The following is a 19,328-nucleotide window of genomic DNA, read 5'->3' on the forward strand; positions in this document are numbered from 1 at the left end:
TGGCATAAAGTGGCATAGAGTGTTGTAAAGTGGCATAGAGTGTGGTAGAGTGGCATGTGTTAGATTGGAGTGTCATAACATGAAGTAGAGTGACTTAAAGTAAAGTGGCATGGTGTCATAGAGCAGACTGGCACCGAGTAGCCTAGTGTGTTATAGAGTAAAGTGACATAGAGTGGAGTGGTGTAGAGTGGAATGAAGTAGAGTGTCATTTAGTAACACAGAGTGTTGTGGTTTTGAGTGGAGTGGGATACAGTGGAGTGTCAGAGTAGAGTGTTGTAGAGTGGAGGAGAGTGGAGTGGCATAGTGTAGAGTGTTGTATAGTAAAGTGGCATAGAATGTTGTAGAGTGTCACAGAATGGAGCTTCATAGAGTGGAGTAGAGTAGTGTGTCATGGAATGGAATGGCATGGGGTGGACTGGCATAGATTGGGGTGGCATGAAATAGGGCATCATAGAGTGGAGTAGAGTAGAGGAATGTGACAGTAGAGTGGAGTACAGTAGAATGGTGTAGAGTGGAGTGGTGTACAGTGGAGTATGCATGGTGGTGTAGTGCACTGTCATTACAGACAACACATTTTCAATTGAAATGACCATTACATTTTTATAAGGTTTAACTGATAAAATTATAGCATGCACAAACAATAATGTGGGGGAATGGCATCACCTAGTGTAGTGATTTGATTTGATTGTATTAACCCCTAGGGTGCCCCGGACGAGCTAGCTCGTCCTGCCATCGGCCCCTGGGGGGAGTTCTAGCGCTCCCCCAGATGGCCGAGCACCTCCCTCCCCTGGGCAGAGATGGAAGGGGAATCGCTTCCCCTTCCACCCCCGCCCCCCTTCCTGACCCCACCATGGCGTCTGATGACGTCAACGCACTTTCACGCGCTGACCTCATCAGAGGCCTTCCCCCCGTTTGAAAGAGAAATGCAAAAGCATTTCTCCTCCGATCACGTGGAGGGGCAGAGAGGCATGAAAGGAGAGGAAAGGCCTTTCCTATCCTTTCATGTCTCTCTGAGCATGCGATGCGATCGGGCAGCAGAAATGCCCACTAGACGCCAGGGATTTTTTTTTTTCTCTATAAAATAAGGGGAGCGGCTCTTTGGGCAAGGGCCACTCCTCAGGGGGCAAATTATTTCTAGGCCATTTCTGCTCCCCCGGGGGGGGGGGGGGCAGAAATCCACTAGACACCAGGAAAAATTGTATTTTAATTTTTTTAATTTTTTTATGTTTCGGGAGCGACCCCTTGGGAAAGGGTCGCTCCCGGGGGGGCAAATTATTAGGCCATTTCTGCCCCCGCAGGGGGCAGATCGGCCTTTCGATCTGCCCCCCGGGGGCAGAAACCACTAGACACCAGGGATTTTTTTTTTCTTCGTACTTGCGCATAAGGGGAGCGGCCCCTTGGGAAGGGCCGCTCCCCAGGGGAGCAAATGATTTTTAGGCCATTTATGCCCCCCCTGGGGGCAGATCGGCCTAAAATTATTAGGCTGATCTGCCCACTGGGGGGCAGAAAACCACTAGACATCAGGGATTATTGTTTTTTTTCATAAGGGGAGCAGCCCCTTGTGCCAGGGCCGCTCCCCAGGGGGGCAAATGATTTTTAGGCCATTTCTGCCCCCTGGGTGCAGATCGGCCTATTATTATTAGGCCGATCTGCCCCCAGAGGGGGCAGTAAACCACTAGACACCAGGGATGATTTTTATTTTTTTTATTTTTATTTTTTATGTTTCGGCAAGGGTCACTCCTGGGGGGCCAAATTATTTTTAGGCCATTTCTGCCCATCCGGGGGCAGAAACTACAAGACACCAGGGAATTTGTATTTTTTCATACTAATGCATAAAGGGAGCGGCCCCTTTGGCAAGGGCCACTCCCCTGGGGGTGCAAAATCTACTGCCACTAATATAATTAGGCTGATCTGCCCCCGGAGTGCAGAAACCTTTAGACACCAGGGATATCATATTTTTTTATTTACTTTATGTTTTTATGTATGGGGAGCGACCCCTTAGACAAGGGTCAATCCCCTGGCGGGCAAATTGTATTTAGGCCATTTGTGCACCCCTCTAGACACCATGGATTGGTGTGTGTGTGTTTTGTTTGGGGGGGCAGCCCCTTGTGCAAGGGTCGCTCCCCATGGGGGCACATTACCGTTGGCCATAACTGCTCCCCTTGGGGGCAGATTGGCCTATTTTTTGAAGGCCCATCTGCCCCCAAGGGGGGCAGAAAACCCACCAGGGAAGATTTTTTTTTCAAAATAAGAGGTTGGGGGTATGGCCATAACCCCACCCCTAATAAATGGGGCCAACGTTGTTCTGCCCACCATTTGACAGATTGGGCAATTACCCCTGATCCACACCCAGGGGGGTCAAAAAGTCTACTAGATGCCAGGGAATAAAAAAAATAAAAGAAAATAGTGGGGTGGTGGTTACCAACCAGTATGGGCCTGGTTATGCCCCCCCCCCCCGAACTGAAGGGGCTAACAGTCTTTCAGCTCTCCCCTGCACACTAAAAAATCTTATCCCATGACAAGCAAGAGGACATTTAGCTGTTTTTGTTTTACATTTGGGCCATGAGAGCTTGGTAACTCTCAAAAACGTCCCACTTGAAATGGTGAGGGCTGCACTTTTTTTTACTTTGGGACACTGCCATGTAGAAAAGTCCACAAGACCTAGACACATCTGAAAACTAAACATCTAGTTGATTCCAGGGTGGTGTGCTTCACATGCACCTGCACCATTTCCTTACCCACAATGCCCTGCAAACCTGCAACTTTGCTGGAAAGCACACATTTTATCCACATTTTTGTGATGGAACCTTCCGTAATCTGCAGGAATTCACAAAATTGCTACCATCCAGCATTGTCTCATCTATACCGATAAAATGTCTGCTGCACTTGTCAGCCTAAAAATGTGTTTTTTCAAACTGCCCTTTTGAACCCACTTTGGTTCCCCCTCAATTTCGACGTGTTTTTGGCTCTTCCCTGTTGCAAACACTTACAAGTGAGATATCATTTTTACCGGGAGACTGAGGGGAACGTTGGGTGGTAGATAATGTGTCCCGATGTGGTGATCCCACACAGAAATGTGAGAAAAATGTGATTTTGTAGCTAAATTTGTGGTTTGCTGAGGATTCTGGGTAAGAAAACATTGGGGGATCCACGCAAGTCTCACCTCCCCTGACTCCCTCGGGTGTCTAGTTTTCAGAAATGTCTGGGTTTGGTAGGTTTCCTTAGATGGCTGCTGAGCCCAGGACCAAAAACGTAGGTGCTCCACCCGCAAAAACAGGTAGTTTTCTATTTGATAATTTTGATGTGTCCATGTTGTGTTTTGGGGCATTTCCTGTCGCGGGCACTAGGCCTACCCGCACAAGTGAGGTACCATTTTTATCGGGAGACTTGGAGGAATGCTGAGTGAAAGGAAATTTGTGGCTCCTCTCAGATTCCAGAACTTTCTGTCACCGAAATGTGTTTTTTTAGCCAAATTCGGAGGTTTGCAAAGGATTCTGGGTAACAGAACCTGGTAAGTGCCCCACAAGTCACCCCATCTTGGATTCCCCTAGGTCTCTAGTTTTCAAAACTGCACAGGTTTAGTAGGTTTCCCTAGGTGCCGGCTGAGCTAGAGGCCAAAATCCACAGGTAGGCCCTTTGCTAAAAACACCTGTTTTCTGTGGAAAAATGTGATGTGTCCACGTTGTGTTTTGGGGCATTTCCTGTTATGGGCACTAGGCCTACCCACACAAGTGAGGTATCATTTTTATCGAGGGACCTGGGGGAACATAGAATAGCAAAACAAGTGTAATTCCCCCTTGTCTTTCTCTACATTGTTTCCTTCCAAATATAAGACAGTGTGTAAAAAAGACATCTATTTGAGAAATGCCCTGTAATTCACATGCTAGTATGGGCACCCCAGAATTCAGAGATGTACAAATAACCACTGCTCCTCAACACCTTATCTTGTGCCCATTTTGGAAATACAAAGGTTTTCTTGATACCTATTTTTCACTCTTTATAATGAATTGCTGTATACCCGGTATAGAATGAAAACCCACTGCAAGGTGCAGCTCATTTATTGACCCTGGGTACCGAGGGTTCTTGATGAACCTACAAGCCTTATATATACCCGCAATCAGAAGAGTCCACCAGACATATTGCTTTCAATAATCTGACATTGCAGAAAAAAGTTACAGAGTAAAACGTAGAGAAAAATGGCTGTTTTTTAACTTAATTTCAATACTTTTTTATTTCAGTTGTTATTTTCTGTAAGAAACCCTTGTATGATCTACACAAATTCCCCATTGCTGAATTCAGAATTTTGTCTACTTTTCAGAAATGCTTAGGTTCTTGAGATCCAGCATTGGTTTCACACCCATTTCTGCCACTGACTGGAAGGAGGCTGAAAGCACAAACAATCATAGCAATGGGGTATGTCCCAGTAAAATGCCACAATTGTGTTGAGAAATTGGGTTTTCCGATTCAAATCTGTCTGTTCCTGAAAGCTGGGAAGCAGGTGATTTCAGCACTGCAAACCCTTTGTTGATGCCAATTTCAGGGAAAAAAACACAAGCCTTCTTCTGCAGTCCTTTTTTCCATTTAAAAAAAAAAAAATGACATTTTCACTGTATTTTGGCTCATTTCTTAATCTCCCTCAGGGGAACCCACAAAGTCTGGGTACCTCTAGAATCCCTAGGATGTTGGGAAAGAAGGACGCAAATTTGGCGTGGGTAGCTTATGTGGACAAAATGTTATGAGGGACTAAGTGTGCCCTGCCCCAAATAGCCAAAAAAAGGCCTGGCACCTGAGGGGGAAAAGGCCTGGCAGCGAAGGGGTTAAAATATTTGTTTCTGTAACTTCTGAATAACAAACCACGTGCTTCCTTTGCACTTTCCTAATTCTACTATATTGGGAAATATTTGAACCGATTGTTTACAGAAATGTAAATGTTGCTGTATGCTAGAATAAAGCCTTTCCTTTCAGACCCCCCGATTATTAGAGAAACCCTTTCAGTTTGAAGTGAGAGAAAAAAGTAAACACCAAGCTCCCTCAGAAGACAGAGCCTGACATTTTACCTCTTTATTTGAATGCACACCAAATGTGACAAGATAAAAACAACATTTAAAGGCCTGTTTACAGAAAGAGAGCACTCATGGAAAAATACAGTAAATAGGCTATGTGCCACTGGAGGGACAAAGACATGATAGACAGCCTAAAACAAATCAAGCCAGAAAATAGAAAGCAAGCAAATGTGATTTGACCACAAGGTCAATGGGAAGCAATAGCTGGTATTGCTAGGCCAGCTTTCAGAATGTCCCCAAGAAGTCTTTGGCAACCAGATACCTCCAACTTAAAAAATACCAGCCAAGGAGCACTGCAAAACTGCTATTTTAGATTAATTTTGTTTATAAGGGACCAAAACCTGTTGAACATTATTAAAATATATATATATATATATATATATATATACACATATATATATATATATATATATATATATATATATATATATATATATATATATATATTAAAGAACAGTGCATGGTCGCAGTTGAAAAAAAAAAAAAAAAGAGGTATCCTTTTTCCATTTAATATAAAACACTGTAAAAATAAGAGAAACAATTCATCCTTTCCACATACGGTTTCTATCTACACATTTAGGTTGTCAAAATCTAATATCTACATTCCTACCATATGACGTTTTTGGGGGATTCGTCAGAGATTAATTGCCTCTTTTTGCAGTCCTCTCCTTTGGGTCCAGATTGCTCGCCTTCACACTGCATATGTCTGCATGATTTTCATTCTTCGCCTCCAATGTGGTGGCTACAACCTCTCTGCATCCAGTGCCAAAGGGGGAAATGTCAGCTGCCCCACAGAGCTTTGATCCTTCTGTGTTATTTCACTGGACACTGTCTGAACTCTTCTTTGGACCTCAGGAGCTTGATAGCCCACTAGAGGTGTAGCTACTTGTGGGCTACATACCCATGGAAAAAAACTGTTTTTCAACTGGTTTCCCTGTTCTGTTCCTGCCACCAACCCATCTACCTAAATGAAGGTGCAGCAGTATTCAAGTGTGATCACAATTTGTCCGCAAAAGGTGGCCTCCCTTTTGAAGCAGTAAGCCTTTATTGTTTCTGAGCCTGGGAGTCTCTTACACCACTCTTCAGAAGGGCAGAAGACTGTCTAGTGGCCAGCAACTGTGAATGGCCACAGGATAAACTGAGCAACAGAGCGGCAACTTTCTAAAAGTTGGTTTTCCTGAAAAGTGACATTAAATTCGACATGGGCATTAAGTCGGGTTTAATATCACAGTTAATTTGGGATCTTGAAGTACCCATTTCAGTAGTTCTATTCTGAAGGTATCAGTGCTGAGATGTCAGTCTGGACGTCTGTACTAGCCAATGGGGCCACTAGCTTTTCCACAGTAAAATGACAATTTGTATGTTTTAATTTTAGGACATATAAAGTACATGTCACACTTAATAATATATTGCTTCCTCCCTTAGGGGTTGACAGCTTTCCTTAAGGGAGACTCATATACATTCTTAAGGGGCCTGGGGGCTTTGGCATTGGTTTATATGGCAAATTAGAACTAGCAGTTTTTGTACCTTGTCACACTCAGGGTGGCACAATCAGTGCAGCAGCCCTGGGTGGACTCTCTAACTTACATGCCCTGGGTACTCCTGGTACCATGTACCAGCTACTTACAAGTAAGTCAGCTATACCAATTGGGGATAGCCAATTAACATTTATTTTGTAAGGGGTTAGAACACTGGTGCTGAGGTTTGGTTAGCAGACCTCAGTTCACTCTCAGAGTCGAAAAACCAGAGCATCAGTCCAAATCACCGGGGGTAATAATGTAAAAAGAGGTTTTTCGTTGTAGGCAATGGTTTCCTTGTGTCTAGGCGGCAGCTGTACAGTGAAAAGACACTCAGTGAAAGACCTATATGTATCTCATAGCCTGTTTTCATTCCCCAACCATAAACTGCAAATATCCTTACCACTATTTCACGATTTCTATCAGATTGCTAAGCATCCAATTTTGGTCATCAAGCTTTTCTTTGTTGAGTCATTTAAATAGGATGTTGGTTGCAAAACAAATTTGTATTGTACGCTGTGTTTACCCTAAAATATTATGCCATTAGGTAATAGCTACACATGTTTCCAGGAAACAGCCAAATGTTTTATTTATTTATTTATTTTTGCTTTACAAAGGCAACTGATGTTTAAGCACCTCCTATGACACTTTTCATGTCCAGAAAGGAACTCATCCACCAGCGCAATATTAGGCAGGACTGCTTGCTGAATTAATGACCCTAGTGGAAATAACATGCAATCAGGGCCACTGGAGTAACAGTGCAGTGGAGGAAAACAATTGTTTGAGTTCAACATATTTTGTGCCATGAAAATGCAAAGGAAACAAAAAATAAGTGACACATTATGAAATTAAGGCAACTCGCAATATTTACTAGCAATTTTGCATTTGTGGCACAGCTTACGATGCTTATAGAAAATGCACAGGTTGTTTAAGAAATATTCAAGAAATTATTTTCAGAATGTTCCCCAGCAAAATAATGGGTTTTCTTGATTGGAGGAACACGAAGATCATATTGTTAATGGTGTTCTTTCTACCTTCTAGAGTCAAACAATTTGTGCAAAACAAGTGTATTGCACTCTATAGAAAACATAAACGTACTTGTAATAAAATGTGTCCTTATGGTATTCTACACATTCCATTTATGTTTTAAAACGTGTCTTCAGTGTTAGGCCTGTGTTCACAGTTCACACCAGAGCCTCTGGGCCAGCATGTTTTCATTAAGACACATCTTCTTTTTTAGGTTGCGCGTTAGCGTTCGGCCTGCTGTATACTTTTAAGTATACTATAGAGTGAGTTGCAGCATTTTCATTTGTTAGTTGCAGTGTCCTTCAAAAATCCTTGCTTGCTAGTGGTCAGTTCTGCCTCTTTGTCCTGCCTGCTTTCACTTTGGGAGCAGCACAAAGTACTGTGTAATTACACTATGTTCTGTTTATCCCTTCTGTAAGGGACTTTTTTGTAGCATTTGCTTGTTTCCCTTCAACACTGTGGGCGATTGTTCTGTCCCTCCGCCCCACCAGCTCCCTTTGAAAACATAATAAAACAGAGGGGGGCTTTTCCAGGGACAGCTTGCTCTCCCTTCACTGTTTTTTTATGTTGTGTAAACATGATTCCGTTTCTCGTGCATATTTTTAAAAGGTCATGGTAAAACACGACCCATGTGTTTTTGCGAGTTGAGCTGTACAGCTTATTGATTTCATCGCCCGTGTGCGCTGATCGGTGCAACGGGTCTTGCATTTGCTCGAGTTAGAGCTATTAGCGTTGTAAACTCCTAACAGGACTTTTCTTGCCATACAAATTGCGCTGGGGTTTACATAGCGCGATCGCGCTTTTTCTTTTTTCATTTGTGTGGCAAGAAAAGTCTGGTTAGGAGTTTACAAAGCTAATAGCAACGGGTCTCGCATCTGCTTGAGTTAGAGCTATTAGCGTTGTAAACTCCTAACTGGACTTTTCTTGTTTTTCTTTGGTGTCACTAGCACTCAAGCTCATGGCAGCTATGGCGCTTTAAATTGGCTTGTTCATGTTATTGTTTCATGCTCATTCGCACGTCTCTGCTCACAGTAGCTGCTTGTTGTTAACAGCAGATTTGAGATTTCAGGCTGAACATGAGTTGACTGAGTTCCCTTCTTCGTCAGGGGAAAAAAACTGCATATTGATTGATGAGTTATGCTAAGGCTATATTTTACGCTGGCAAGTTTATAGTTGCTTCAGGTGAGAGTCCAAACAGTATGTAGCCATATGTGCTCCTTAGTATGGCTCCTTGCACTTCCTGGTCTCTTGTGACGTCTAGACCAATCCACAGTCCCTGTGTACCTAACCACCATCTTATCTGTTTTTTTCTGTTGTTTACACATGGATCTCCTTGCACACTTCGCAATACTTTTTTGGGACAAACCGAGACTTTCGTTGCATTCATCCGACACCTCTGGTGGTGCTTTGGGTTTTGTTTCACGGATAGGTGTTTTGGAGTCTGGTAGGTTTTTTTGCAGCCTTGTTTTCAGATTTTTGGCTTGTCCACAAGATGGAATCTTTTGTTTTGTTTTATTCTTCATCATTTTGATACTTTTTCCTAACTGGTGTAAGAAATTGAAGAGGCACAATTGAAATATTGCCTGTCTACACTCAGAAATTGGTGCATTATCAAACAGAAACATGACAGCTCTAAAAAGAAATGAAAACAGGCAAGTTTGAAATGTGTGTCTCCTGTCTCAAAAGTAAGAAGTATTGTCACGACTAACACGTCATGTACCTGCATCTCTGAAGGGTCGAGCCTTTAATACACCTGGGAACAGTCTTGCATATAACTGGGATAGAAGCCTGAGTAATTGCCACTTATGTGCCTTCTGTAGAGTTCAGGGGGTACTAGCACTTACCACATAATACAATATGGTAGGGGTAAGGAGCAAGCTTTGTAAGCTGTTCCAGTAGGTTCCATATCTACATCTGCATATCTACATCTATATTTGTAGTACGATGTACAGCAATATTCTGCATGCCCTTCAGTGGCGAGGTGTCCTGAGACCAAGTATACAGTTTGAATAGAAACATCCAGTACATTTTCAAAAAGAGGAGGGCAAGGTGCGTGTAGGCTGCTGAATTACCTTTAGCTTACTGAACAACAGTGCATTGATCACTAATATTTTATAATAAACAGAGGGAATTGTTTCATGCTCCAAAACAACAAAAGACATACAAACCATTGATACTGTTTCCTTGATTGAATTTAATTTGATCATTTGTTTGCCCCTCACTTTTTGTGCTCATGCTATCAGATATTGTGGTGGCGCGTGCATGTCAGTAACAAGAGTATGGTCTATTTCATGTACAACACTCACCTCCTTATAGAAACATACGTGAGGAGACTGCAGGGACGAAACGCGCACTTGCAGGGCAGCCATCAACTAGTCCTGTCACTTATTGTGAAAATATGCAATTACTCCTTTTTGCACATCTCTACTCAACCACACCACAGAATGACTAAAGTCTGAGGCAATCATGTTGTACATTAACTACTAAAATGTTACTAAGCTGCTAAGTGTTTCTTAAAACATGTAACCGAGCCTCTCGCACAGCCTACATTGATCAACTAGTCACACAATAGGCACTGGAAGGAGTTGTTTTTCTATACATTTGTAGATGTCTGGCTCATAACCCAATTGTGTATGCACTGTGCACAAAACAACACATTTCGGTAGTGGCAAAATGTAAAACTAAATCTGAGACAAGTCCTTGCACCATTATTGTGGGGTCGTAATTTATTTCCATCAATGTCCGTCTGGCAGATCTAGGAACGATCAGTGGCAGATGTATGTATGTACTACACACTGCTGGGGGTGCACAGACCACTCACGTTCTAAAGAAAGTGGGAGAAAATACAACTCAAGTTGTATCTTAAAATGTTTTGTGACGAACGTAATGGGAACATTTGTGTACAACATACAGTGTAAGAGGGTAGCATTAACTCTAGATTCTGCTATCCCCTGGACTGACCTCGTCCTTCCTTACCTTCCACAATTATCACATCAGTGTATGGACACCACTGCAGAGATGAAAGCACAAGCTGACTCTTAAGGGCCACTTCTCATTTAACAGTCCCACTTCTGGAAATTATTTTCACAGTTAAAAAAATAGCCTTATGTTCACAATGTTCCAGATCTCAACCCGCCTAGAATGGCTACCACTCATTAGGTGAGAGTGATAGGTGAGTGGCCCTTCTCTGTGCACAAAGTATTTTATCATCCATTTAAGTGAATACTCAGCTTCAGAGTTAAAGGCGCGAAACCTTGAGGTACTGCTATCTTTGTTTTGCTAAATAAATATTGTTCGTACTGGCCCTGCTTCTCTGGGAACTATGGAGAGGCACAAGGAAATGGAAGTGCTTTAGTTAGATGCAGGGCCACTGGAATTATTTGGCAGGAAAAGACCACATTATGAGGCAGGGTTGACCAATCTATGTGGTAAGAAAAGTCCAGTTTAACATTATTATTGTATGATACTGCTTAAACATATTATGCTTTTGTCTGGGAAGGTACCTGTTGCTTATTCCATAGGTACCAGTGGTTAAGCAGAGTTGCTTAGTGAAGTGTGTTGTGACCTAACAAGTTTGTGTTTTTCTGTTTGGGAGGGTTACACCCTCCAAAATTTCAACTCACTTTCTGACACCTTAACTTTAAATACTTTGAACACTCTCATCTTTCCTTCACTTACTAACACAATAATTCCATAACACCATGATTCTGGCCCCAGAGAAACTCCAACCCCACATCCAATGAGCACCCAGTTTCCAAAATTGTAATTAGACTCTGAAAATGGTAGCAATGTTCTAATAAAATGATGTGATTAAAAAAAATCACATCTCATTAATAAAGGGGTGGCTTATTATAAATGTAGTACGCATGAAAAAACACACTCACTAACACAACATCTAAAAGGTAATATCAGTGTTACTTCTGAGGTACACAACAAGTTAATATAGCAAAACAAAATAAAGAGTGATGTAGGGTGATAGATGCAACCTGCTACCCAGTTCGGAAGCAAAGAAACAATGTTCTTGTCCAGGTACAGAATTCTCTCTGGTTTCTACTGCCAATTTTTCATGAATTCCTGTACTGCCTTTGTTGTGTCTTTGTTAGTTGCAGTGCTACAAAGTATCCTGAAAACTAGAAAGAGGACTGCCTGCCAGAGGTATATTGAATCACCAAGAAATGAAATAAATAACTAAATGAATTCATGGAAGCTGATATGTCCGGAGGCTTTAATTAATTCACATTGTGGCCTCAAGCCTTCTTTTAGAGAGCAGATCCATGGGTTGCCTGGTCAAGAAAATGGCAACTTTAGCAGGAATAATATAACATTGCTACCATTGTTAGCTCGAATGTCCTTAGGGTTGAGAGGAGAATCAAGGGCACGGTTTGATGTGGTGTGAGAAGGACTGGAGGGAATATTTAGGGGATGCCTACCTTTAATACATTGGTGATATTTCTTGCAAAGCTCACAGTTTACATCAGTGGTTCCCAATCTGTGTGCCCGGCACCCCAGTGCGCCGTCAAAACTAGCCAGGAGCGCCTGGCACCAAGCACAGCTTGGGAACCACTGCATGACTCCAACCACAGTATTGAGACAAAATTACTAAGATTATGTATGCCAAAGTTCACTCAAGAGTTCCCACTTTCTGCATCAAATGTTTCAAGCCAAAGCTTAGAGCAAAGTCATAATTTAAAGTAATTGTCAGCTAAAGATAACATGTCTCTATATTGTTCAGAAATCACTGACAGGTTTCACATTTGGTTTGTCACGTGTGTGGTGCAGCAGCAATCAATCTAGAGGCGAATACCAAATCAGTGTAATGTTGTGGTGAAAAGAGAAAAGACAAAGGCATTGCTGCAACGTCAAGCAAAAAAGAAACATTCCTAATGCCCTTCTAAACATTCCTAATGCCCTTCTAGAGACAGCAGAAGTCCAGCAGTTTAAAAGCCTTTAATTTGTCCTATTTTCTCATCGAAAGGCTGGCTGAATTTTTTCATCCATTACAAAGTGTTGACTGGAATTTTGACTTACAGTACATGTGCATTGGAACACATAGGTTACGTTTAAATATATGCAATAAAAATAGCTCACATCGCCATTATAAAAATATTTGAGAGGTGACCAATAAGGCGTCTACTGTATGCAATGAACACTGGAAATACGGCAAACTTCCTGATACATGAAGCCACTTAGCATGAACATAAACAATTCTAGAGTGCAACTGTTTTATTAGCTTAAAACTGAAACAGATTGGAACTTCAAAACATTTTTAAAAAGTATGTTATGCAGAATATGAAAAAGCAGGCAAATTTTGCGCATCACATGCAATCTGTTGCAAAATGGGGCTTTGTTGTAATTATCTGGAGCAGCAGCAAGTAAAACAGTAACTGGTGTTTTTTTACTAGGTTTGATTACACTACCACATTCTCAGCATCATTGGCGAGGACTAATGATTACATCACTGCACACAAGTCTTTGCAGATTTGAGTTTAAAATTGTTTTAACCCCTGTGTACTAATGCATGTTTGTAACCTCAACACATTTTGGCACAAACGGAGGACTTCTGTGACTTGCAGAATCTTAATTTCATTCCCATTACCTTTTTTTCTCTCAGACGGTTTCTTGTCACATGGGAGGACCTTTGTATGCTGTTACAGCAGTTAGGAGCGTTGCAGAACTCCTGTTGTTTTGCCATAGTTTTTAGCAGTTTTATATAGCGCAAGCTCAACCCAAAGACATTGGAGTGTTTGATATGAGAACCAGTTACATTAAAACAAGGACACATTAATTTTTGTGGACACAGGGAGACCATGGCCCTCATTTTGACCTCGGCTGTCTTTTTTTCAAGACCGCCGAGGTACCGCCATGCTGAAGACCGCCAGTGAAGGCGGTTTTCCGAGCGGCGTATTATGACTGCTGGCAGCCCTCAGTCCTTTTTCGGATGGAGAGCCGCCAGCAGACATACTGGCAGTCGGCGGGGAAGTGGAGGTTGCTCCACCGCCCTGTCATCAGAAAACCGCCCACTGAATCACGTCCCATGATTCGGTGTGGCGGTGTTCTGGTGACGGGCTTCTGGCGGCGGAGCAGCCCCCATGGATCCTGTCCCCTCCCGGAGGATCACCGGACCAGGTAAGGTGATCGTCCATTAGGGGAGGGGGTGGGGGGTGTTGTATGTTGTGTGCGTGCATGGGGGTGTGCGTGTGAGTGTGTAGAGGGGGTGTGTGAGTGCGTGTATGCATGTGGGGTGTGTGTTGTGTGTATGGAAAATGTGTGCGTGTATGTCTGTGTGTATGACTGTGTGTATGTCTGTATGTATGTGTGCGGTATGTGTAGCTGTTGTGTGAGTGTGTGTATAGGGGTGTGTGTCAATGTCGAGGGGTGTGGGGAGGGGGATCCTACCACCTTTGGGAGGTGGTAGGGGGGTCGTGGGTTTTGGGGGAGGACTCTGGGAGGGGGGTGGCAGAGACCCCTATCACTGCCAGGGAAGGAATTCCCTGGCACTGTTAGTGCGTACCGCCATGAATTTCGTGGCGGTTCCAAACCACCCGAAATCCATGGCAGTATGCAGGGTCCTGATACCGCCGGCGGTCTGGTGACGACTGCCGGGCTGGAGACCGAAGTCTCCAGCCCAGCGGTTGTCACCGCCATGGCCGTCGGAGTGGTGAAGTGGCGGATGACCATGGCGGTAACTGCCATGGTCAAAATTCCATTTTGTTTTTCACCAGCCTGTTGGCGGTATTACCGCCACTTCTCCCCCGTCCGCCAGGGTTGTAATGAGGGCCTATGTCATTTGCCCAGAAAACCAGAATATTGAGCAGATGCCAAGACTCAAACCTGGTTCTCCAGGTCCATAGTCAGCAGTTCTGGTCATTACACCATGTACTCACTCCACATTTCCTGATATAGCTTTGTTATCACGCTTCTTTTCCGCAGTTTCAAGTTTGCCCGGTCTGTTTTAGCCCCTAACAAGCCTATCCGCCCACCTAGGATTTTACTGCTCACTGACAAAGCTCCTCGATACACTTCATCAGGGACAGTAAGTGCTTTAGCATTCACAGTACAGTTATTACAAAGTAAACAACAATGACTTTGAGAAAACAGCACGTTTAAGAGGAGGAGGTCCTATGTGAACTGCTATCCAAAACGCCACAGAATGGGGCACTGCTGGCTTCTACTTCTATGGCCAGTGGGCGGGACCAGTACAAAACCAGATGCATGGTTTCTTATATCTATGGGCATAATTACGGGGCAATAGGCATGTTTCGAGGCTTTCAGGCCGCAGCAGGATTACATCTATGATTATAATACCTTCATCTGCTTTCTCCCAATTCTTTACAGGGAGAAAAATTGAAGTACTTCAGAGGCAGGGCTTAAATAGCCCCCAACCCACCAAAACAAATTAACATTTTTGGGAGCCGCAGCCAACGGCCAGTAGGTCAAGGGAGCTGTGGGTCGAAAAAGTTTGGAAACCACTTATCTAGATGTTGAAAGTGTTGTTTAGGCCACACATTTATGATAGTAATTCCTTTTACCAGGCAGAGCAACATACCTTGAGATGACTGATGAAATGCAATATTCTAGATATGCCTAGCTAATCTTAGGGCAAAGGAACACATGCAAGGGGAAGTAAGTTTCTATAAGAGCACAATATGCGCAGAAGAAAAAGCAAAGAGCTCCAAATTGCCTGCATGCTTCACACATTCACACACCACACCAAAGCCTTGAGCTTTTTAAAAAATGTTAATAAATGCCTTAATACAAATCAGTAAATTGGCATGTAACCCACTACAACAATTATAAACCAATGTGATGTTCTTATACCACTTTCCATATCAGTGAGATTGTCATAAAAATGAAAGAAATACAGAACAATAGCTTTCTGATATGGAAGGAAACAATAAGAAGGCAGAATGGGAGATTTGACTACTAACACATTCATGTTGACTCAGCTTACACATAAGACAAGACACTAGGGCCCTCATTACAACCCTGGCGGACGGTGTTAAAGCGGTGGTAAGACTGCCAACAGGCCGGCGGTAAAAAAAATTCAATTACGACGTGGCGGAAACCACCTACAAAGACAGCCACTTTAACACTCCGACTGCCACGGCGGTACAAACAAACAGCACGGCGGTCACCGCCAACAGACAGGCGGGAGACAATGTACCGCCGACACTATTATGACAGGCCAATCCGCCACCTTTTCTGGGGCGGATTCACCGCGGAAAAAAACACGGCATAAACAGGAATTCCGAAGGGAAAACGCTCACCTCTACACACCCCACGAGGAATGAGGACACCATGGACCCGGAACTCCAAATTCTACCTGCAAGAGTCTTCCTGCTCCTCTACCAGGAGCACGAACGCCGGCGGCAAAGACCACTGTGAGTACTGCACCTACGACACTGGGGAGGGGGGAGGGAAAAAACAGGGAAAACACACACGCAACACGCAACCCCCCCACCCACTACAACACACATACTAATGCATATTAATACATCACAGTTACATCCTCCAAACCCCCCGGAAGAATGCAAAGACAATAGAAAATGAGTGCAACCATTGTAATATATTCAAATCAAGTAGGCAGAAATATATATATACACCATTTACAAAATATATACCAAGCATAGTAGTTCAGGTAGTGCTCCAATTAAGTCCGTGGAACACTGGGCCCACGCGGTATGGGTGAGGCCCACACAAGATCCCCGACCATGACGGAAAGAACACTGCAGGGGCATCAGAGAGCAACTAAACAGGCACCTCAGGGGGAGGGAAAGGGGGGGCACCTCTGCCGCTTGAGTGCGCGACGCCAAATCCACGAGGGGGCCACCAGCCCACTGTTCCATCCTGGGGAGTGCAAAGCCACAGTCTCTCAAGTCTATACAGAGGGTGGGTTGCCCACTGTTCCATCCTGGGGAGTGCAAAGCCACAGTCTCTCAAGTCTCTACAGTGGGTGGTTTGCCCACTGTTCCATCCTGGGGAGTGCAATGCCACAGTCTCTCAAGTCTCTAAAGTGGGTGGCTTGCCCACTGTTCCATCCTGGGGAGTGCAAAGCCACAGTCTCACAAGTGGATAACAGTCTCCACTGGTTCTGGAGGGGGCCTTGTGCCCAGAGTGCTTCAACCTGCTAAGGACTGAGGTAGTGGATGCCTTTCTCCACTAGTACTGGAGGGGGGCTTGTGCCCAGAGTGCTTCATCCTACTAAGGACTGAGGTAGAGGATGCCTTTCTCCACTGGTTCTGGAGGGGGCCTGTTGCCCAGAGTGCTTCAGCCTGCTAAGGACTGAGGTAGTGGATGCCTTTCTCCACTGGTTCTGGAGGGGGCCTGTTGCCCAGAGTGCTTCATCCTGCTAAGGACAGAGGTAGTGGATGTGATTCTCCACTGGTTCTGGAGGGGGTCTTGTGCCCAGAGTGTTTCATCCTGCTAAGGACTGAGGTAGTGGATGCCTTTGTCCACTGGTTCTCGAGGGGACCTTGTGCCCAGAGTGCTTCATTCTCCCCGTGACGGACTCAGTAGCATCAGTGCCCTTGGCGCTCATGGGCCAGCGGTGCTTGAGATGGCGGTGCCCTGTTCAGTGGTGCTTGAGACGGCGGTGCCCTGTTCAGCGGTGCTTGAGGCGGCGGTCTCCATTGCAGGGACTTCACGGCCCAGCGGGGCTTTTGCTGGCGGTCCTTCATAGCCCAGCGGGGCTTTTGCTGGCGTTCCTTCATGGCCCAGCGAGGCTGGTGCTAGCAGTGGCCTCCTGGGCGGCGGGGCTTGTGCTGGCAGTGGCCTCCTGGGCAGCGGGGCTGGTGCTGGCGATGGCCTCCTGGGCAGCTGGGCTGGTGCTGGCGGTGGCCTCCTGGGCAGCTAAGCTGGTGCTGGCAGCCCTGTCCAGGGCAGCTGGGCTTGTGCTGGAGGTTCTGTGCCAGGCAGCTGGTCTGGTGCTGGTGGTTCTGTCCTGGGCAGCTGGGCTGGTGCTGGTGGTTCTGTCCTGGGCAGCTGGGCTGGTGCTGGCAGTCCTGTCCTGGGCAGCTGGGCTGGTGCTGGTGGTTCTGTCCTGGGCAGCTGGGCTGGTGATGGGCTGGTGCTGGAGGTTCTGTCCTGGGCAGCTGGGCTGGTGCTGGCGGTTCTGTCCTGGGCAGCTGGGCTGGTGCTGGCAGTGGCCTCCTGGGCAGCTGGGCTGGTGCTGGCGGTGGCCTCCTGGGCAGCGGGGATGATGGCGGTCTTCTCCGCTGTGCTGCTCTTCCCAGATTTGCCGGGTTTCTTGTGGCCCTTCCCCACCTTGGAAGGTGTCACAGCTAACTCCACACTCCCACCGGGACCCCTGGGATGGGCTTTGGTGGCTGGAGTCTTCCCCCTCTCCCACCGGGCACTGGCCAACTTCTGATGCTTCACAGGTGGGGGACTGTCTGTGCTGTGGCTCCGTGCCACACTGGCTGCCCTGGTGGCCGGTGCACTCCAGATTCTGGTGACTACAGGCACCACTGGTCCCGGAGATGTTATGGCTGAGGTGCTAGTTTGGGACCTAGGAGATGGACGGGGTGGGGGCGGTGTGGGAAAGAGGTCAAGGTTGGACAGGAAAAGCTTTTTTGACACACTGGGACGGGTAGCTGGAGGGGGTTTGGGAGTGGAGGAAGAGGTTGTGGTTGTAGGAGGTGTTCGTTTGCTCACTTTGGGTGAAGGTGCATGCACTGGAGGCTGTTATGAGGTGGATGACTGTTGGGTGGGTGTGTGCCTGCATTTGTGTATCTTGGGAGGGGGCGTCACAGACACACTAGGAGAGGACACAGGGGACGTGTGAATGGTAGTGGGGGTGATGACTGCACGTGAGCGGGTTGTGGTGGTGGGTGTGCAGGAGAGGGACGTAGTGGTTGTAGAGGTAGTGCATGCGGTGTGAGTGTAGACGAGACTGGGAGGCAGGAGGGAGACGAGGAGGAGGGGGACACAGTGGAGGCAGTGGATGTTGGTATGTCTGCATGAGTGCCTGTGGGATGTGTGGTGCTTATGTTTGCCTGAGTGTTGGAAAATGGGTTATTGGTAGGGCAGGTAGGTACCTACACCTAGCAACAAGCCACAAACCTCCACAAAAGTACAGTTAGGTCTCAGTAAATTAATCCCAGCTCTACCCTTGGTAGCTTAGCATCGAGCGTCAAGGCTTAACTTAGGAGACAAAGTGTAAAGCATTCAAATATCACACAACAGTAATTAAATAAAACACAGGAAACAGTTTAAAAATCCAAAACCAATTTATAAAAATAGCTTATATTTTTATCTTTAAAATGACACAAAAACGATTAAAATCGGTTCAGGGGAACCGGAGATATGAATTTTTAAAGTATTATTATTTTCTAGCGCATAGAAACAAAAAGCGCCAATCGGGTCATCTGGTTGCACCAGGACCGGGACAAAGTCAAACTTTCAGGCCGACCGCGATGGAGCCCTGCTCGGATACAGGTCGCGGGAAGCCTCGGTTAAAAAGTTACCTTCTGACTTAGTCTTTATTTTGAAGTTTTTCTTCACCGGGACGAACCTGCCAGTTGGATCCGACCTCCTGGAGCCCTTGTCCGGATACGCGAAGTCGGTTTCCTCGGTGGTGATTTCTACCTTCGGACTTAGTCGTTTTTTCGAGATGAAAATCCTTCGACCGGGGTAAACCTGGATCTTGATCCGACGTCCGTGGAGCCCTTCTCGGATACGATGGCTGGAAGGTCCCGGTCAACTTTTTACGTTCGGACTTAGT

The sequence above is a fragment of the Pleurodeles waltl genome, chromosome 8, assembly GCF_031143425.1.
Source record: "Pleurodeles waltl isolate 20211129_DDA chromosome 8, aPleWal1.hap1.20221129, whole genome shotgun sequence".
Lineage (NCBI taxonomy): Eukaryota > Metazoa > Chordata > Amphibia > Caudata > Salamandridae > Pleurodeles > Pleurodeles waltl.